This window comes from Peromyscus leucopus, chromosome 16_21 (genome assembly GCF_004664715.2).
Source record: "Peromyscus leucopus breed LL Stock chromosome 16_21, UCI_PerLeu_2.1, whole genome shotgun sequence".
Classification (NCBI taxonomy): Eukaryota; Metazoa; Chordata; class Mammalia; order Rodentia; family Cricetidae; genus Peromyscus; species Peromyscus leucopus.
In genome coordinates, this window is record NC_051084.1 from 61,089,199 (window position 1) to 61,107,586 (window position 18,388).

The 18,388-nt window shown below is 41.1% G+C and overlaps 1 pseudogene; it reads left to right on the top strand.

Moving 5' to 3' along the window:
* The first annotated feature begins 5,166 nt into the window (after nt 1–5,166).
* Nucleotides 5,167–5,684, top strand: LOC114692384 (annotated as a pseudogene).
* Nucleotides 5,685–18,388: the final 12,704 nt, after the last annotated feature.

Consider the following 18,388-nt stretch of genomic DNA (forward strand, 5'->3'; position numbering starts at 1 on the left):
AAACAAAACAATTCCCCAAAAGCTGGATGGGGAGGCACACATCTATAGTACTAGTACTGGAGAGGCCAGGACAGGAACATTGATGGAAGTTTCTGTAACCCAGTTCCAGCCTGTGCTATCTAAAGCGTTCCAGACTAGCCTGTGCCACAGAAAACCCAGCCTCCACACAATAAAACAAATGAGCAAACAAAGCCAAACCAAACAAACCAAAAGCTCTTCCTGTAAAGAATTTTGATGAGCCAAGACCATAAAAACTGTCAAAAATTAGATAGAGAGGACATCCTGAAACAGCTCACAAGGAGGCCTGGAAAGTGTCTCTGGACTGGGGGTCCCGGGATCCAGACCAGCACAGGAAACAATAAAGAAGATACTGTTGTGTTTCTGGACATGGTGACAGCTGCCTGTGGAGGCTCAGGAAGGAAGATGGCAAGCCTGAGTGTAACCGGGCCTATACTCAAAACAAAAACAAAAACCTCAAATCACACTAATCTACACAATTGCCAAATGGCACCTTAGGAAATGGTGTCCTGCTTCCCCGGAGTGCTGCAATCACACGATGAGCCCAGCTCTTCTTGAGTACACTCTTGTAGTCATAAGTTTTCATTAGCTTCTGTCAAGGCGCAGGGTGTATTGGGCCTGGTGGCAAACACTTTGATGGCAGCACTTGAAGAGGTCAAGGCCGCATGAGCTCTGCATAGAGGGTTTTTGGAAATCCAGGGCTAGTGAAATCCTGCCTCCAGGAAAACAAAATACAAACAAAACAACAACAAACCAAGAAAAGGGTAGAGACCCCTCCTGGGCCTTCTTGCTCCAGCTCATCCACTCTTCCCCACCCCTCAGCCACATATCTAGTCCATGATCAGTAGATCGCCTCCAGGATTTCTGATATTATAAAGAAGAAAATTTTAGGCTCTTGGACATTCAAGTGAAGACTAAATAAATTATCTAGTTGTGGTTACAAGCAGTGATTAAATGAATTTTGAAGGAAAAAGCTATGGGTATTAGGGCCTCCTCCCTAAGGTAGGTCAAAGCTGGGCCCTTGGGCATGAGTACACATTTATATATGAGTTCAGACATGGGGCCTTCTATGCATTGTGCAACCATCTGCCTGGAATTGCTGTGTTCTGAGGCAGCCTAAGAGATGACAGGAATGAGCACTCTCAGCAAGAAAGCATGGAGGACTGTTCCTGAACACTTTAATAGCCCACTGGTGTTCTGCATGGACAAAGACCAGGAAGAGCACATATTTGGTAGGTGGCCATTGCCCACATCTTCCCTTCCTTCTCTTGCCCATCTCAGGCCTCAACCTTTAAGGTCCCCTGTCCTCCCCCAAGTGCTGGTGGTTTACATGTACTGTTACCTCTTCTGTGCAAGGCCCTGAGGACAAAGATCATCACTGCATAGAGGTATGCACCCTCATTCAGCTGGAGAGGGGGCTTACAGCCTTAGGCAAGACTCACTGTGGCCTGGTTAAGCATTTGACTGGTTAAGCTTTCAGGCTTTGGAGCAACACAGTTCAGCTGATATTCATTCTGGATGAGGACTCAGAGGCTTCCAACCTGAGGAAACAGGACCAGCTGAGGAATTGGCAAGAACTTTTAAGATTCCTGCTACATCTGGTTCCCAACGTTCGTGTTATGAATTCATGAAAAAGCTGTTTGCCTGTGGCCTTGTGAGCCCCAGCTCAGGCCCAAGCTATACCACAAGCCAGTTGTGGTGGCGCACGCCGGTAGGATTTGCTGAAGGAGACAGAGGCAGGAGGATCCCGAGTTTGAGGCCGGCCTAGGAGGCTTGGGAGAAGCTTTGGCCCGGACTGAACCACAAACAGTGGTGGGACCATGGAAGCAGTGGCTACTGCTCCACATTGCCATCTCCTTCTCATCGTGTTGGTGACTGCGGTGATGCTGCTACCTGGGATGAAGGGTTTACTGTTACCTGGGATGAAGGTTTTACTGTTGCTGATTCAGAGAAGAATTGCCAGGACCATCATGTTATATGAAAGCATCGGCAAAGGTCAGTTTGGAAAAGTTTGGCAAGACAAATGGTAGGGAGAAATTGTTGTGAAGATTTTCTGTTCTAGGGAAGAATGTTCATGGTTCTGAGAGACAGACATTTATCAGACTGTGATTGCTCCAGACTACAGAGGAGGCACAAAAAAAAAGTCTGCATGGAACCATGACCACACCTAACAGCAACTTTGAAATCTTCAAAAGGACTATAGTAGAACCATTAAGCTGATTAACACCACGGAAAGATCTGCTTTGGACTACAAACTGCTTAGGACAATTTTGAGATGACTAGCTGAGATGATCCAGCCTGACAGACTACTTGAAGAAGGACTTGAAACAAGCCCTGAACTTTCCTTTTATGCAGAGAATGGACAAATGATACAGGATTTGACAATTAACCAAAAAATTTTCTTTTCAAGATTCCCTAAAGATATCTTCACCCCTAGAAAGCAAAAAGAAAAAGAGAATAAGATATGAGATAGATCATTGAATCTACTCTGAGAAAAAAGATAAAGAAATAATAGGATAAATAGGTAGATCATTGAATCTACATTGAAGAAAAAGGGGAAGATATAAAAATGACAAAAGGCAGACTACTGAATGTATTATGAAAAGAAAAAAGAGAGAATATGGATATGATAAGATAAAAAGGGAGATTATGGAATCTACTTTTAAAAAGGAACTACTTGTTTTAAATAAGATAAGTAATGAAAATTTTTTGGTCTGAGTTTATCAGATGTTACTGGACTGGACATTGTTAATATATATAATGGAGTTTTTATCTGAATCTGTCAAATGTTAATGGACTAGACATCATTAATGTAATTTTTGGCTGTATATATTGTATATACTTATTGGATAGTTTTTCTTGTATTAGTTATAAGCTTTCTTTAATTTTAGACAAAAAGAGAGGAAATGTGGTGGTATTGTGATCCCCAAAATATTGTGTACTTTAATAAACTTATCTGGGTTAAGTTAATTTAACCAGTCAAATGCTTAACCAGGCACCACTCACTGTGGTGGGACCACTTAAGGAAGAGCTGTGGATGATGAACGTGCTCTGGAAGGTGGGGAATCAGGACACTGACATTCAGCCTGAAGGTAGGTATCTGCCATGGACTGGGTCTCAGTAGGGCCACCAGACTGAGGGAGAACGAGATGAAGGTGCTCAGGATAATTGGGATTCGGCAATGACAGACAGACACAGACACCAGAGTATGCTGTGAAACTGCTGCAATTTTACTGAACATCAGGCTGAGATTTTATACAATCTTAACATGGAACTAAGCCCAGTGGCAAAAGGAAAGCAATAGACGCAATCTTTTGTGGTCACACAATGTGATTTTCAGAATGATTAATCCTTTCAGACAGAGACATGCTGTGGCCTGAACCCTAAGAGCCAGATCATGTACTTAATAACTGGTAATCCATTTCTAGTAATTTATTAAAGACAGTTACAAAGTTCTCACCAAGAGCCTTAGCCCACCTCTTTAGCACAGGTGCTATACCCCTCAATATAGCTGACCTTGTCTGCCTATCATATGTACACCATACCTTTCTGCTTCTTGCCAGCCTTTCCATAAAAGGCAACTGATTCCACAATATTCTTTTCCCCCATGATTTACCCAACAGATTCCCTTCATAGTCATAAGCCCCTGTAAAAGGGGGTGGATCTAAGTAATTCCTATTTCTGGGATTCCAACGAGAGGGTGTCCACCATTTCCCATTTATATGGTATTGAATGTACTTTCCAACCATTCTTGTGGGAGTTGCCAGTTTCCTAAGTTCTCTTTCTTGTGAGTTTGCATGAGCTGAGTGAGGGTTACCTAACAATCTTTTTACTTTTACATTTTCTTCCTTAGAATCTGTGGGAGCCTGAATCATTAGCTCTTTCTGTTCTAATCCATCCATGAGTGCCCCCACTGAAGTAGGGTTTTTTTGTGCTATCTGTCCAAGGGCTTGAATCACTGGAGGCAGTTCCGGTGTAATAGTTGAGGAGTTATCAGGTACGTCAAGCGAGCGTCTGCAGGAGTCCAGGCACAGGGAGGTTGTTATTGTCAGGAAAGAAGAAAGAAGCAGGAGTCTTGCCAACCATCCACGGAAGGCAGGCTGGTCTTTAGGGAACAAGGTATCCAGGAACCATTGCTCGGGCTGATTGCCAGGGGACCGCCAGGGGGCCTAGCCTCGAGAGACATGTGCCCCCCTTCCTCGTGAGACCACTAGATCGGCATTTGTCACATGGGCGACACCGTCGAGGGTGTGGCAGGTATCCTTGACAAAATTATGGTGGAGGCTTTGATGCCTCTTTAGGAATAGATGTATAGTACCATGCATTCCTGAAAAACCTCTCAGCTATCTGGTAAACCAGATATAACACAGAGTCTAGTAAAGAGGGAGAGAGCATAAAGTCATACAGTTTTTTTCTTTTTCTTAGCTTTGAATCTTATATTCCCTTCACAGTCAAGGTGATGCTACATCAGATCTGCAGCCATCCCCCAACAGAGCAAGACCTAAACATTAATTTTGGGTTCATCCAGAATCTGAGACCTGTCTTTGGCTACTAGAATGAGTGGTATCATTTCTCTGGAAGTTACTGAAGGTTTCCTTTGACAATTGTTTTGTTATTTGAGGTTCTGTTAGAGTTCTTTCTTTCTATCCATATTCTGACAGATCTCCCTTGGGAACTCCTTTTGGAAAGTAGAGGGGTGGGGGTGAGGAGAGGTTCTTCATCAGCCTTTGAAAAAGAAGTGAAAGTTACTTCAGGAAATTGAATTGGTGGACCATACTGTCACTCTCAAGCAGAGACGTCTCCCAGACGTAAGATTCTGGCAACAATATCTATTAAAACATGTTGCCTGAAGTGTAATTCTAACTAATCTTATCAATAAAAATCAGAATTCAGATATTGGGGTAAAACCTGAAAGATTAGAGAAACAGAGCAACAGCCACCTGTGACTTCCTACCTCTCCAGATCCTCCGACCAAAAGGGCAGAGATCCTGTCTCTGCCCTGCTTTATCACTTTCTGTCTCCTCTCTGTACAGACCTCCAGACCTCTATGGTTAACTAGTGTCTAGCTCCACTGCCTCATCTTCAGGCAAGCTTTATCACACATTTCCTCATTTTGTCTAAATAAAAGTGAAGGTTTTGCTCTTTGCTTCCAGACCTCCGCCATCACGGGTCGCATGCACGCTCCCGGGAAGGGCCTGTCCCAGTCGGCGCTGACCTACCCCCGTAGCCTCCCCACGTGGCTGAAGCTGACGTCTGACGACGTGAAGGAACAAATTTACAAACTGGCCAAGAAAGGCCTGACTCCCTCCCAAATTGGTGTGATCCTGAGGGACTCGCATGGTGTGGCGCAGGTCCGTTTTGTGACTGGCAATAAAAATCCTGAGAATCCTTAAGTCGAAAGGCCTTCTCCCTGACCTCCCTGAGGATCTGTACCATTTGATTTAGAAAGCAGTGGCTGTCCGAAAGCATCTTGAGAGGAACAGAAAGGATAAGGATGCTAAATTCCGCCTGATTCTGATAGAAAGCAGAATTTATCGGCTGGCTCATTACTATAAGACTATGCGGGTCCTCCCACCTAATTAGAAATATGAGTCATCCACAGCCTCTGCTCTAGTGGCGTAAATTCTTGTGTACACAGCAATAAAATCACTTTGAATAAAAAAAAATAAAAGTGAAGGTTTTAATTAACATAGAAAAATTATATACAATAAATACAATATGTATATATATAGGCAATAATTACATTAACAACATCTAGTCCATTAGCATTTGACAAATTTAGAGAAAATACTCCATTATCTATCCTATCTTGGTGAGTCCAAAGTGTTGTACCTAATTCACTTTCTATCCTAACTTGCATTACCAACCCCAAACTGTCTTTTGATGTCTCTCAATCTTATATACTTTATACTTCTTTTATGAATGACTTTTCTGAATTTGTTAAAAACTATAACTATCTTGTCTTCAACTCCATCAGAGACCCAAGAAGTATATACTATTACCCGAGAAAACAGAAAGTGCAGAGGAAACAACTTCCCAAATTAATAAACGATAGAAACAGCTGGCTTCCTGGACAGTCACCCAAGGTTCCTCTGTAACATTGGGGCATCCATCTTCCACCCACAGGCTAAGATACTGGACAGACTTTTCCATGAAGCAGGGTTTTTAAAGGACTGTCTTACCTTGTCTTGGCAAAGTTTGGCAAGTCACTTTCTTGTCTGTCCTGCTTGTCCATTTTGGGCAGCATACTGTCAGCAGTCAAGGAAAGGGCAATTTCTTGCCCAGTGGCTAACTTTTGCCACAAAAAAGGTAAACTCCATTTGGAGTTTCTTTGATGTCCATCATCTTCTCTGAAGTAGATTGGTGCTGCCAAGAGCAGACATGTCACATTGTCATTTTAAAAAAAGAACCTTATGTTATTAAAACATCATAAATGCTATATTCTGTAAGTCTCTGAAGTGTTTGAAGACTACCTGACCATCTAAAATATATCTCTGCTTGACCTTGAAAACATATCTAACATGACTACAAGTTTGATTGTAATAGGTGACTAACTACTAACTACCTGCATTTCTTTATTAACCTAAATATTTTGTAATAATATTTTTCAAGGACTAGAAATTTACATTACATTGTTAAATGAGCTGTATAAGTATGATATCTTGAACAAGAGTAGAAACATATGTATAGTATGTTCTAACAAAAATAACCTCAAATTTGTACCAATATAAAAAAATCCATATCAATGAAAATATTTAAAACTAGTAGTTGTTTTTGCCTTAAAAGTAGATTCAATAATCTACCTTTTAATCCTATCATTTCTATAACATATTACAGTATAACAGAAATAATCTAAAATTTGTATCAGTATTCAAAATTTTAAACCAACATAAAATGTTTAAGACTAATAGTTGCTTTTTTGGTTAAAAGTACATTCAATGATCTACACTTTTATCCTATTTATACATTATCATTTATTCTTTTTATAACAGGATCCCTGAATCTAATTTCTTTTGTTAGCTTTCTTCCTGACCATACCAATAATAACTTGTAACCAATCCCCCTAACTGATTCAAATATCCATATCCCATTGAAAGACCAAAAATTGTCCACCGCACCCCTTGGGAATATGGCTGTAATGTTCTTAAATCTACTTCCTGTTGTCTGGGGGTGATGGCACCTTTAGGGGACCTTAAAAAAACTGGGATAATTGTCAAGTCCTGGGAGAGCTGGCTGTATCATTTGTTATGCAGTCTCTGTGTAATGGGAAAGTACAGGGCTTGTCTCAAGTCCTGGCTAGAGTAGTCTGTGAGACTGCGCCATCTCAGCCAACTACCTTAAAATTGTCTTAAGCAGTTTATAATCCAAAGACAATCTTTAGGTTGTGTTTGTTAGCTTAGTGGCATTACCATAGTTTAGGTGGAATTGTTGTAGTGGGGCCCCATCCTCTTTTGGAGACTTTAAAGGTCTCTGTTAGGCACGGTCATGGTTCACTGCAGAAAACTTAAACATTTTAAGTGTCATATGCAACAGATCTCAAAGAAGTTAAAGAACCATAATTTGCTATGGTTCTTTATATATAATAATATATATCCAGAGTACAAAATCTTAATTCCTAGTTACCTGATAGAGACTCAAACCCAAAATCATGTGAGGAAGTTAGATGAAACCTTTTTCTAGAATGAGTTCTCTATATGACTATTAATAATCATGACAAAAAGTAGAAAAAAATGTATATATCAATCTGATAAATTTTGATATAATATTTATACCTTAAGAATAGTTTTAAAGAGTCAAAATAAAACCAAACGGTTATGAGAATAATAGCAATAGAATAGCCCCTTAATTTTGGTTTTTCCTCTGTCCCATATCAGGTGGCTCTCTGACATGAGACAGAGATGTTGGATTTTCCTTTTAACAAGATGCTTAGGTTTAGAGAAGGAGAGAGCCATGCTCCAACTCCAAAGCCAGCTTTAATTTTTAATTGAACTGGGAATACAAAAAAAACACCATTTGTATTATGTGTCTGTAGAGAACAGCAGAAACAAACATTTGAGATTTATAAAATTTTATCCTGTTGGAAATGTGATATATCAATAAGCCAATTTACACTTTTTCTTGGGGCATTTTCTCTGTATGATTCATCCTTTTTCTTCAGATGTCTCATTTGTCCAGTGGTCCTCAGATTCTTTAGCTGGATTCCTTCATTCTCCTGGAAAGACAAAAACAAAACCCTGTCCCAACCCTAACTTTGGGGAGTTTCCCTTTTGGCAATTTATATATGAAATAAATGAAAAGCATTTGTTAGTCTTATAAGTTAGTTTAGATTGAATGGTCACACTGGCTGATGAACTATTACCTCTTCTAATCAAGAGGTCTCTCTTGTACAAATCTCATCTTTATCAATTTTGATGGTATCCAAAGCTTTTCTTCTCCTGTGGAAACAAAAGCAAAACCTCTTCTCCAATGTAACACATATCTTGGTTTCCATTATGAGGCCAACACATCTTTAAAGTACACAGGCTGATTTAATTCAGTAGTTTTTTCTACTATCCAATGTCTCTCTGCAGCTTTTTTTCTCATTTTCTCATTAGAGAAATTAAAATTTCTCATTTAGAAAATTTAAACTTAATAAGGCATTATGCAATCTACCTCTAGGGGTCTTTGTGACCTCTTTCTGTTTATTAAGTGTATCTTTTAGAGTTTGATTAGATCTTTCTATAACTGCTAGCCCTGTAGAATTGTGTGGTATACCTGTAATATGCTTTATGTTGTAATATGCAAAAAACTCTTTTATTTTACTAGAGGCATATGCTGGAGCATATGTCTTAATTTGTACAGGTATTCCCATGCCAGCCATAACTTCTAACAAATGTGTGATTACAAATCAGCCTTTTCAGAACTCAAAGCAGTTGTCCATTGAAATCCTGAAGATATATCTATGGTATGGTGTACATATTTTAATTTTCCAGTCTGCTAAATGAAACACATCCATTTGCCAAATTCAATTCTTTGAGTGCTCCTTGGGATAATTCCTGCAGGTAGTAGAGTTTGGTTATTCAAGGAACAAGTAGGACATTTCCTTATAATTTCCTTGGCTTGCTGCCAAGTGATTTTAAAAAATCTTTTTTCAAATTCATGCTGGTGACATGGTGTTTTTTATGACGTTCTGAGGCTTCTAGCACATTTCCTGCCAATAGTTGATCAATTTCATCAATATCTTGTGCTAGAGGGCCTGGTAGATCCATATGGGATCTAATATGTGTTATATATAAGGGATGATAACTTTTTTGTTTGTTTTTGTTTCCCTCCCCTACACACATACATGTAAAAGCAAAGAGCCTTTATTATCTCCAAACTCCAAGCTTGGTCTCTCTGTCTGATGCAGTGATAAGAGCAGAGAGCCAAGGGATGATTTCTATTTCTGATTATTTCTTTGTTTTTCTTTTTCTTTTCTTTTCTTTTTTTTGTTTTGTTTTGTTTTGTTTTGTTTTCAAGACAGGGTTTCTCTGTGTAGCTTTGCGCCTTTTCCTGGAACTCACTTGGTAGCCCAGGCTGGCCTCCTCGAACTCACAGTTATCCACCTGGCTCTGCCTCCCGAGTGCTGGGATTAAAGGCGTGCACCACCACCACCACCACCACCACCACCACCACCACCACCATCACCTGGCTATGATTATTTCTTTTAACTGAATAAATAACAATGTTAATTCTCTATCAACTGGAATAAATTCAGCAGTTTCAATATGTAAGACAACTCTTCTATATATTGAGAATCAATAACTCTATTAAGGGGTTCTGAAACATCTAATAACACTATCAGAATAGCATATAATTCTGAATTTTGAACAGAGTTATAAGGGCTTTGAGCCACTTTATTCAAATTTCCTGACTTATACCCTATCTTTCCTGGTGTGTTTGCAGCAGTATAGAATGTAGGGGTTCCAGAAATTGGTGTTTCCTCTACAATGTGAGGAAGGATCCATTTAGTTCTCCTTATTAACTGAATTCTCTTGCTTTTGGAATATTTGTCACTAATCCCTCCCCAAAAAATTACTTCAAGCTCTTTGCCAATGTTCATTTTCTGCCCACGAAGAAGAAATTTCAGCATTAATAAAAAGTACTACAATTTCTGCTGGGTCTATTCCAGCTAACGGACGAAGTCTCAATTTTCCTTTTGAAATCAACTCAAAAACATTTTCTACCTAGGTCTTTCATTTTTTACTCTGTTTATATGGTAACAGAATAAAATAAAATAACCCATTCTAAGATATTCTTTTCTCTCTGCATTAAATCTCCTGTATGGAAATGCACAGAAGGTAAAATGACCAGAGTGCAATCAAGCTCTGGATCCAAATGATCCACATGAGCATCCTGTCATTTCTTTTCTACCAAGCCAATTCTCTTTCAGCTTCAGCTGATAATGTTCTTGGACTATTTAAGTCCCTGTCACCTTGTAAGTTTTGAAAGAAATTACTCATTTCTTAAGTTGTAAATACAATGTGGACTGTAGCCAGTTAATGTCTCCTGGAAATTTTTGAAAGTCATTAAGAGTTCGCAATTGATCTTTCCTGATTTCCACCTTTTGGGGTTGAAGAAAAGGAAAACCTAAGTGGTCGGGTGGTGACGCCAGCAGGAGCCTCCCACCCCAAATGCAGCTCTGGCTTATGGGCAAGCAGTTTTTTGTGAATTCATGCCCCAAAACTTGAGCACCAGATGAAGCATCTAGTTAATCTTATCAATAAAAATTAGGAGTCAGACATCTGGGTAAAACCTTGAAATTTAGAGAAGCAGAGAAGCAGCCACCAGTGACTTCCTACCTCTCCAGATCCTCTGACCAAAAGGGCAGAGATCCTGTCTCCTCCCTGCCTTATCACTTCCTGTTTCCACCCCTTCTTGTCACTTCCTAGCTCATCTCTGTACAGACATCCAGACCTCTATGGTTAACTAGTGGCAAGCTCCACTTTTTTTTTTGAGACAGGGTTTCTCTGTGTAGCTTTTTGGAGTCTATCCTAGAACTCACTCTGTAGACCAGGCTGTCCTCAAACTCATAGAGATCCTCCTGCCTCTGCCTCCCAGGTGCTAAGATTAAAGGCATGTGCCACCACCGCCCAGCAAGCTCCACATTTTACTGCATGAAATTTTGTAAGGTTTGCACTGGGTCTTCACTGTATTGCAGCCTTTGGAGCTTTAAGTGGCTGGCATCATGAAAGAACCTGATCACCTGAGATCCACCTCAGCACATCTCACTGGGGAGCCTGAAAAGGACCCTGACTATTTAAAGTACACACCTCTGTCAGAGCCCATTGATCACAAAGTGACTCATACATCAGCACCTGCAGCAGCACACAGTCAGGGTCTAAGAGGCCTTCTTATGCAAAACAATATCATGAAACATCCAAAAAGACAATGACTGCACACAGTATGATGCAGTCCTAAATATGATGCTGCTCATTGTTTGAAAAACCTACTTTTCTTTTGCTTGGGTCTCATGTAGTTCCTTGCTGGCCTGGACCTTACTAGGTAGATCAAAACTGTCTCAAACTCTGAGAGATCCTCTGACTTTGCCTCCCAAATGTTGATTAGAGACATGGGCCCCCAGGCCCTGACATAAACACTTTTTTTTTCTGAGACAGGGTTTCTCTGTGTAGCTTTGGCACCTGTTCTGGATCTCACTCTGTAGACCAAGCTGACCTTGAACTCACAGAGATCCGCCTGGCTCTGCCTCCCAAGTACTGGGATTAAAAGCGTGCGCTGCCACTGCCGCCGCGGCTGCCGCCACCACCACCCGGCAACACTCCTTCTTAATACTATTAATAAACTAAGAGATCAGAGCCTACATTGCAAAACCAAGGTATGGAATCATGACCCCAAATGCAACTTTAATAGAACAAATATTAACAGATTAATAGAATTCCTAGAAAATTTGCTCTATAGAGTGCTTAATTGAACAGCTATTAAAATTGTGTTAGTTAAATCTTGTGGTAAGCACAAACTATCCATGGATCAGTTTGATTTAAAAACAATAACTATGTCAGGCCACTGTCAGAGCCTGCTGACAGTCAGCTGGACAGCTGTGTAGAGATGTGCTAATTGTAGAGACAATGAAGAAGATAGAATGGAGTCAATGCCGGACAGCCCCGAATTTATTGCACAGCCAGCTTATATACAGTTTTGAAGCACAGAGGTAGAACAATGCACAGCACAGGCATTCAACCATTATCTATCCTGACTTTGAGTCAAGGAGCAGGCAGTTTCATTTTCTATCTCGATGTACCTCGGACTGGCATCAGCAGCCTGCATCTAGCTAGACAATGTGTTTCTTCCTGTGGGCTGATCAGGACTTTCTCACAGCCCTTCAAAGAGACTCTGTGGGCTAATCAGGAGTTTCTCACAGCCCTGGAACAAGCAAGCCTGAATTCTGTTGACTCAGAATAGACTTCAGAGTCAAACTGGGAAACTGAGTCAGTTGTGGGCTCCCACAGGTCACCATGATGCAAGCTTGGCATCCCAGTACTGGAGGATGGGAAGGTTACATAGTACACACTCTCAAACACACACACACACACACACACACACACACACACACACACACAATGTGTCAACAGAATAGATAATTCATAGCAAGAAGGATGACCAGGAGGAGAAAGGAAAGTCAACAGGAGAAAGTAGAGACATAAATTAGGTCAACATTCATTATATACATACATAATATTTTGAGGTCTTCATGAAATCAATTCTTTTTATGAGGATTATCCATTAAGAAAAATCTTATTTATTTTACTACTTTTACCTGTTCTTTGAGAACTTCATACACATATACATATCGTATCTATTTCCCATTTCCCTACTCATACCCCCCCTGAACCCACTCTCATTCATCCCCCCTCCCAACTTCACTTTCTCCCTTTTCCCCTCGTTTAGACTCACAGTATGCATGTTTGTGTGGAACCATCCATTGGAGCATGGGCAGCCTACCAGTGACCAGACCCACAAGAAAAATGACTCCCCTCTCCCAGCAACCAGCAACTGCCAATAGCTTTTAGGAAGAGAGAGAGAGAGAGAGAGAGAGAGAGAGAGAGAGAGAGAGAGAGAGAGAGAGAGAAGAGGCAGAGCCAAGATAGCCGTTTAATACTTCCAGCCTAGACTAAAGTACGATATAGGAGTTGGCCTGGCCGACATAAGCAAGACCCTGTGTCAAAACAAGATAAAAACAGAACAAAACAGTAGCTGGACACTTGGCATTTCTTTAGATACCAAAGTAACAAACGCCTTGGAAATGTGAAGGGAGATTCCTGAACCCGTCTTGAAACCTGGGCAGGCCTCTAGAGGGCAGCAAAGCACGCGAAGTGCAGCAGGGCTTTAAGGGGTCGAGTAAGAAGACACATCTTGAGTCTCTTGATAGAAATACCCACTCAGGATCATCAGCTTCTTAATCTGAAAATCGGGGGTTTTGTGGACTTCTAAATATCGTTACATTCTGGGTGGTCGTGAAACCTTAACTGTTGGTTCTAAATAGTCCTGCTTTTCCCCTCACAACTCCACTCTCCCAAGCCTCCAAGACTAGATAGAAATTGTTGGGCAACGGAAGTTCAAGTGTTGGTGCGTTTCCAGGATTTCAGTTGAAGGGTTTTTGCTTTCTTTTCCGGAGTACTGTCTGAGATCGGGTAGTGGGGGCTGTGTGTGCCTTTATTTAATATTTTTAAGGAAATACATTTTGGAGCTGATGTTCACTAACACCAATAGCCATCGTGGACTGTTTCTCCTGCTTCACTGAAGAACAAATTTGAGTTCTTTGGGTCCAGAACAATTGTGAAGGGGTTCTATCCTCAGAACCTGGGATCTTCAGGAATGAGATCACTCCATCCAGAAATGAAGAGAACAATGACCAGAACCAGTTACAACTCAGAGCTGAAGCAGTTATTCGATTAATCCTGCCCATTTGGTTAACAGCTTGAAACTAAGTCATTCCCCAGGATTCACCTCTCCCATTAAGGGACCTTTACTTTTTTTTGAGACAAGGTTTTCTGTAGCCCAGGCTGGCCTGGACCTTGTTATAAAGAGAGAATAACTTTAAACTTCTGATTGTCCTAACTTTATCTCCCAAGGGCTAGGATTATAGACATGTTTAGCCATACCTGGCTTACACAACACATTGATTATTTAAAAGGAAAACTCTTTGTTGGTTCTACATTAGGGTCATTTCTAATAGACTTTATGGGACATATTGAAGCCTTTAGTATTTGCTGGTATCTCATGCTTTTGACCACAGCACTAGGAAGATGGAGGCAGGTGGACTTCTGTGAATACCAGAGCAGCCTGATCTACATAGGGATCAGGGATCTGTTGGTATCTGTTGGTGCCCTTGTCTATCAGGCTAACTGTTTCCATGCTGTTAGTTGAGAGTTGATGTCATTTGATCTGAAATTAAGGAACTGTCCTCAGCTCGATAGATAGTTCCTCTCAAGAAGAAAAGAAAGAAAGAAAGAAAGAAAGAAAGAAAGAAAGAAAGAAAGAAAGAAAGAAAGAAAGAAAGAGAGAAAGAAAGAAAGAAAGAAAGAAAGAAATCTTTCTTTTATTGATGAGAATGGTGACCCTTGGATAGAATCCCAAGCTAGAGAGTTAAGATTGAAATAGAATCAGGTAGGGGGAAAAAAACCCAATTGATAGATATTGTTTAATTGATTCATTTAGTGATTTACTTAGAGCATCACTTGTACTGCCTATTCACCAAGCATGACTTTCACTTGCTGCCTGGAACAGAAGGACCTGGAGGAATAGCTGAAACAATGGGTCATTGCCCTTAACAAGCTGCTCACTGTAAAATCTTGCCCGATTGACTGTCCCACCTTACAGATTTAAATGTAAAATTCAAACATAAACTAGATCACTACACCTGGCATCGAAGCCTTTCAGGAGCTACCCAGCTTTGGTCCACTAATGACATCACCTCTCTTTTACTCTCCCTGGTATCAGAGTTCCAGAGAGATTCCCCCAGCAGGGTCAGCTGTGGAGGGAGTTTGGGACACATAGTGGGACTGTTTCAGAAGACCAAGATCTGTGTATGTAGTCTGCTAAGAGAGGGCGACAGTGGCTGGCAGAAGCTATGAGTTCTACCTCAGATCCAGGAAAAGTCAATGTTTAGGCAATTTTGGGTGTTTGTTTTTTGTTTTGTTTTGTTTTGTTTTTTGAGACATAGTTTGTGTAGTCCTGGCTGTCCTGGAACTTGCTCTGTAGACCAGGCTAGCCTTGAACTCACAGAAACCACCTGTCTCTGCCTCCTGGGTGCTGGGATTAAAGTTATGCACCACCACTGTCTAACAAGGAGGGAACATTTTAAAAACTGTTCCTTGACACACTCCACACTGGCTGGAATGACCGTGTCTCTCTCCTAATAGAATGGGGGGACAGTTTTGTTGTGGGAAACAGACAGCAGTAGACCTGGGAGGAGGAAAAGTTCACACAGGAGGGACTTAGCAGGGAAGGTTGGCAGGGTAACCTCTTTCTGTCTTCATCTGGACCACTCCCTCCCTCGGCTTTACTCCCCATTTGTCTGTATGTTATGATCATGAGAATCACTGGCTTCTTGAGGAGACCCCTTCACAGAACAAATCCCTGTGTTCTCTCATATCGGAGCAGCCTGCCAGACTTCTCTTCAGAGAGAAGCAATTCATGCAAGAAATATGCAAACTCTGGTTCTTTGCTTGGTATTGTTCTCCCTCGCAGTTCTGTAGGCCACCCTTGCTTTGGTAACACACTTACTGTAAAAGCCCATTCTTGATGGGATAAGCTAATCCAAAAGAGAGACCATCACATCAAAGGCATTAAATATTATGTAAGTTGCTTTATTGGACATGTTTCATGGTAGAACAGTTTTACATTTAGCAGTCTTTCCTCAGAGACATGAACAGAAGACCTGAGATATCACAAAGGACAAGTCACAAACCTGCAACTTCCACCAGTATGCTTGACCTATTCTCAATAAAAACAGTCCATGACTTTTATTACTCCTGTTTCCAAGAGATGTAAGCTTTTTATTACGGATAGAGCTAATGCTAACAAAACCCAAAACAACCAAAGAATTGGCATAAGGAAGCCATAGTATCTCTACCCAGCCTGGTAGACAGAGACAGGTCCCAGACAGCTGTCTGCATCCTGAGAAAGGTGTCCAGGTCAGTCTTGGTCAGGGGCTGGATCTCTACCCACTGTAGCATCACATGGCTTGTAGAGGGAATGTGTGGCCATGAGGAAGTAGAGCATCAAGTAACTGGAAGAAAGGTCTTCTCAGGGATGTTGCGGCAAGCTAAGTCATTCTAGCCCTAACCCTCCTGCGTGACTTACTCATCCCACCTTCCTACCTTCTATTTCCTTGGTGAATTTGTTCCATCAAAAATATCCAATTACTTTAGGTTCCTCCCCTTTGTATGAATTCTGAGAATATGAGTTCTCAGATACCTCAGCAATTCTTTAAAATGGATAATGTCATAAGAGTCTACCTGACAGGCACCAAACCCTTTCAAGTCAGTAGAAAGCCTTATGGCCAGGCTAATGGTAAAAGTCCCAATGGCCGCACTTCAGATCATGTCTATCACACACTGCCTCGATATTGAGTGATCACCACAACAGTGACTGGCCTGAAGCTGAGAACCACTTCTCGAACTTGGTATGACATTGCACCTTGAATCAGTTGAGGTATGTGTTCTGGTGACCTGAGAACAGAAAAGGAAGGAGATCATGTAAACCAACAGCACTTGGTTGGTAGACAGGTATCCTTAAGGGCAGCATTATAGGATAGACAAAGAGGGAGAAGATTGGAAATGGAAAAGAGAGTGAAAGGGAGATGTGGGCAAGAGCTACCTACCAAGTATGTCCTCTTCCTGGTCCTTCCCCCCATACACACACAGAACACCAGGGGGGCCATTAAACTTCTTAAGCAAAGATAATGCTTTTTTGCTGAGAGCACTCATTCCCATCTCCTGTGAGGCTCCTACTTGTTCAAGAACATGGCAAGTCCAAGCAACTGGTATGATACAGTGTAGAAAAGGGCCCAGTCCAAAAACACAGCCATTGGCCCACCACTGGGAAACGGTCCTATCCCACAGTTCTCACACCAAACTTTTATTCAAAAACTGATTTTTTTCAAAAATGTGTTTATTTTTGTTCTTTGTGTGAGTGTTTTGCCTAAATAAAGTGATGTGCAATACATGCATGCTTGATGACCATGAATCCCAGAAAGGTCATTGGATGTCCTGGAATTGGAGTTACCAAGAGTTGTAAACCACTGTGTGTGCTGAAATAGAACCAGGTCCTCTGCAAAAACAACAAATGTTCTTAACTGATGAGCCATCTCTCTAGCCCCAACTATCTATGTTAACTTAATTTTTCAGGCCAAATTTGATAGTCTAATTCAGTGGTTCACAACCTTCCTAATGCTGTGACTCTCTAATACAATTCCTCACGTTGTGGTGACCCCCTCACCATAACATTACTTTCATTACTCTACCCCTCTGTCCTGCCCCCAACTCAACCAACTTGATCCTTCATGTTACCATCCCCTATACCCTCCCCTCCAACACCCCTCTTGTCCTCAGTTTACCCAGGAGATCTCATCTATTTCCCTTTCCCAGAGCAATCCATGCATTCCTCTTAGGGTCCTGCTTGCTACCTAGCTTCTCTAGGGCTGTAGATTGTAGCCTGGTCATCCTTTGCTTTACATCTAATATCCACTTTTAAGTGAGTACATACCATATTTATCTTTCTGGGTTACCTTACTCAGGATGGTGTTTTTCTAGTTCCATCCATTTCCCTGTAAATTTCATTATGTCATTGTTTTTTTACTGTTGAGTAATACTCCATTGTGTAAATGTACCACATTTTCTTTATCCATTCTTTGGTTGAGGGGCATCTAGGTTGTTTCCAGGTTCTGGCTATTACAAATAATACTGCTATGAATATAGCTAAGCAAGTGTCCTTGGGGTATGATTGAGCATTCCTTGGGTATATGCCCAAGAGTGGTATAGCTAGGTCTTGAAGTAAATTGATGCCCAATTTTCTGAGCAACCGCCATACTGATTTCTAAAGTGGCTGTACAAGTTTGCACTCCCACCAGCAGTGAAGGAGTGTGTTCCCCTTACTCCACATCCTCTTCAACAAAGGCTGTCATTAGTGGAGATTTGTTTTGTTTTGTTTTGTTTTGTTTTGCTTGGCTTTTTGTTTTGGGGTTTTTGTTTTGGGGTTTGTTTGTTTGTTTGTTTGTTTTGGTTTTGGTTTTGGTTTTTTGAGACAGAGTTTCTCTGTGTAACAGCTATAGCTGTTCTAAAACTAGCTCTGTAAACCAGGCTAGCCTTGAACAGAGATCTGCCTCCCAAGT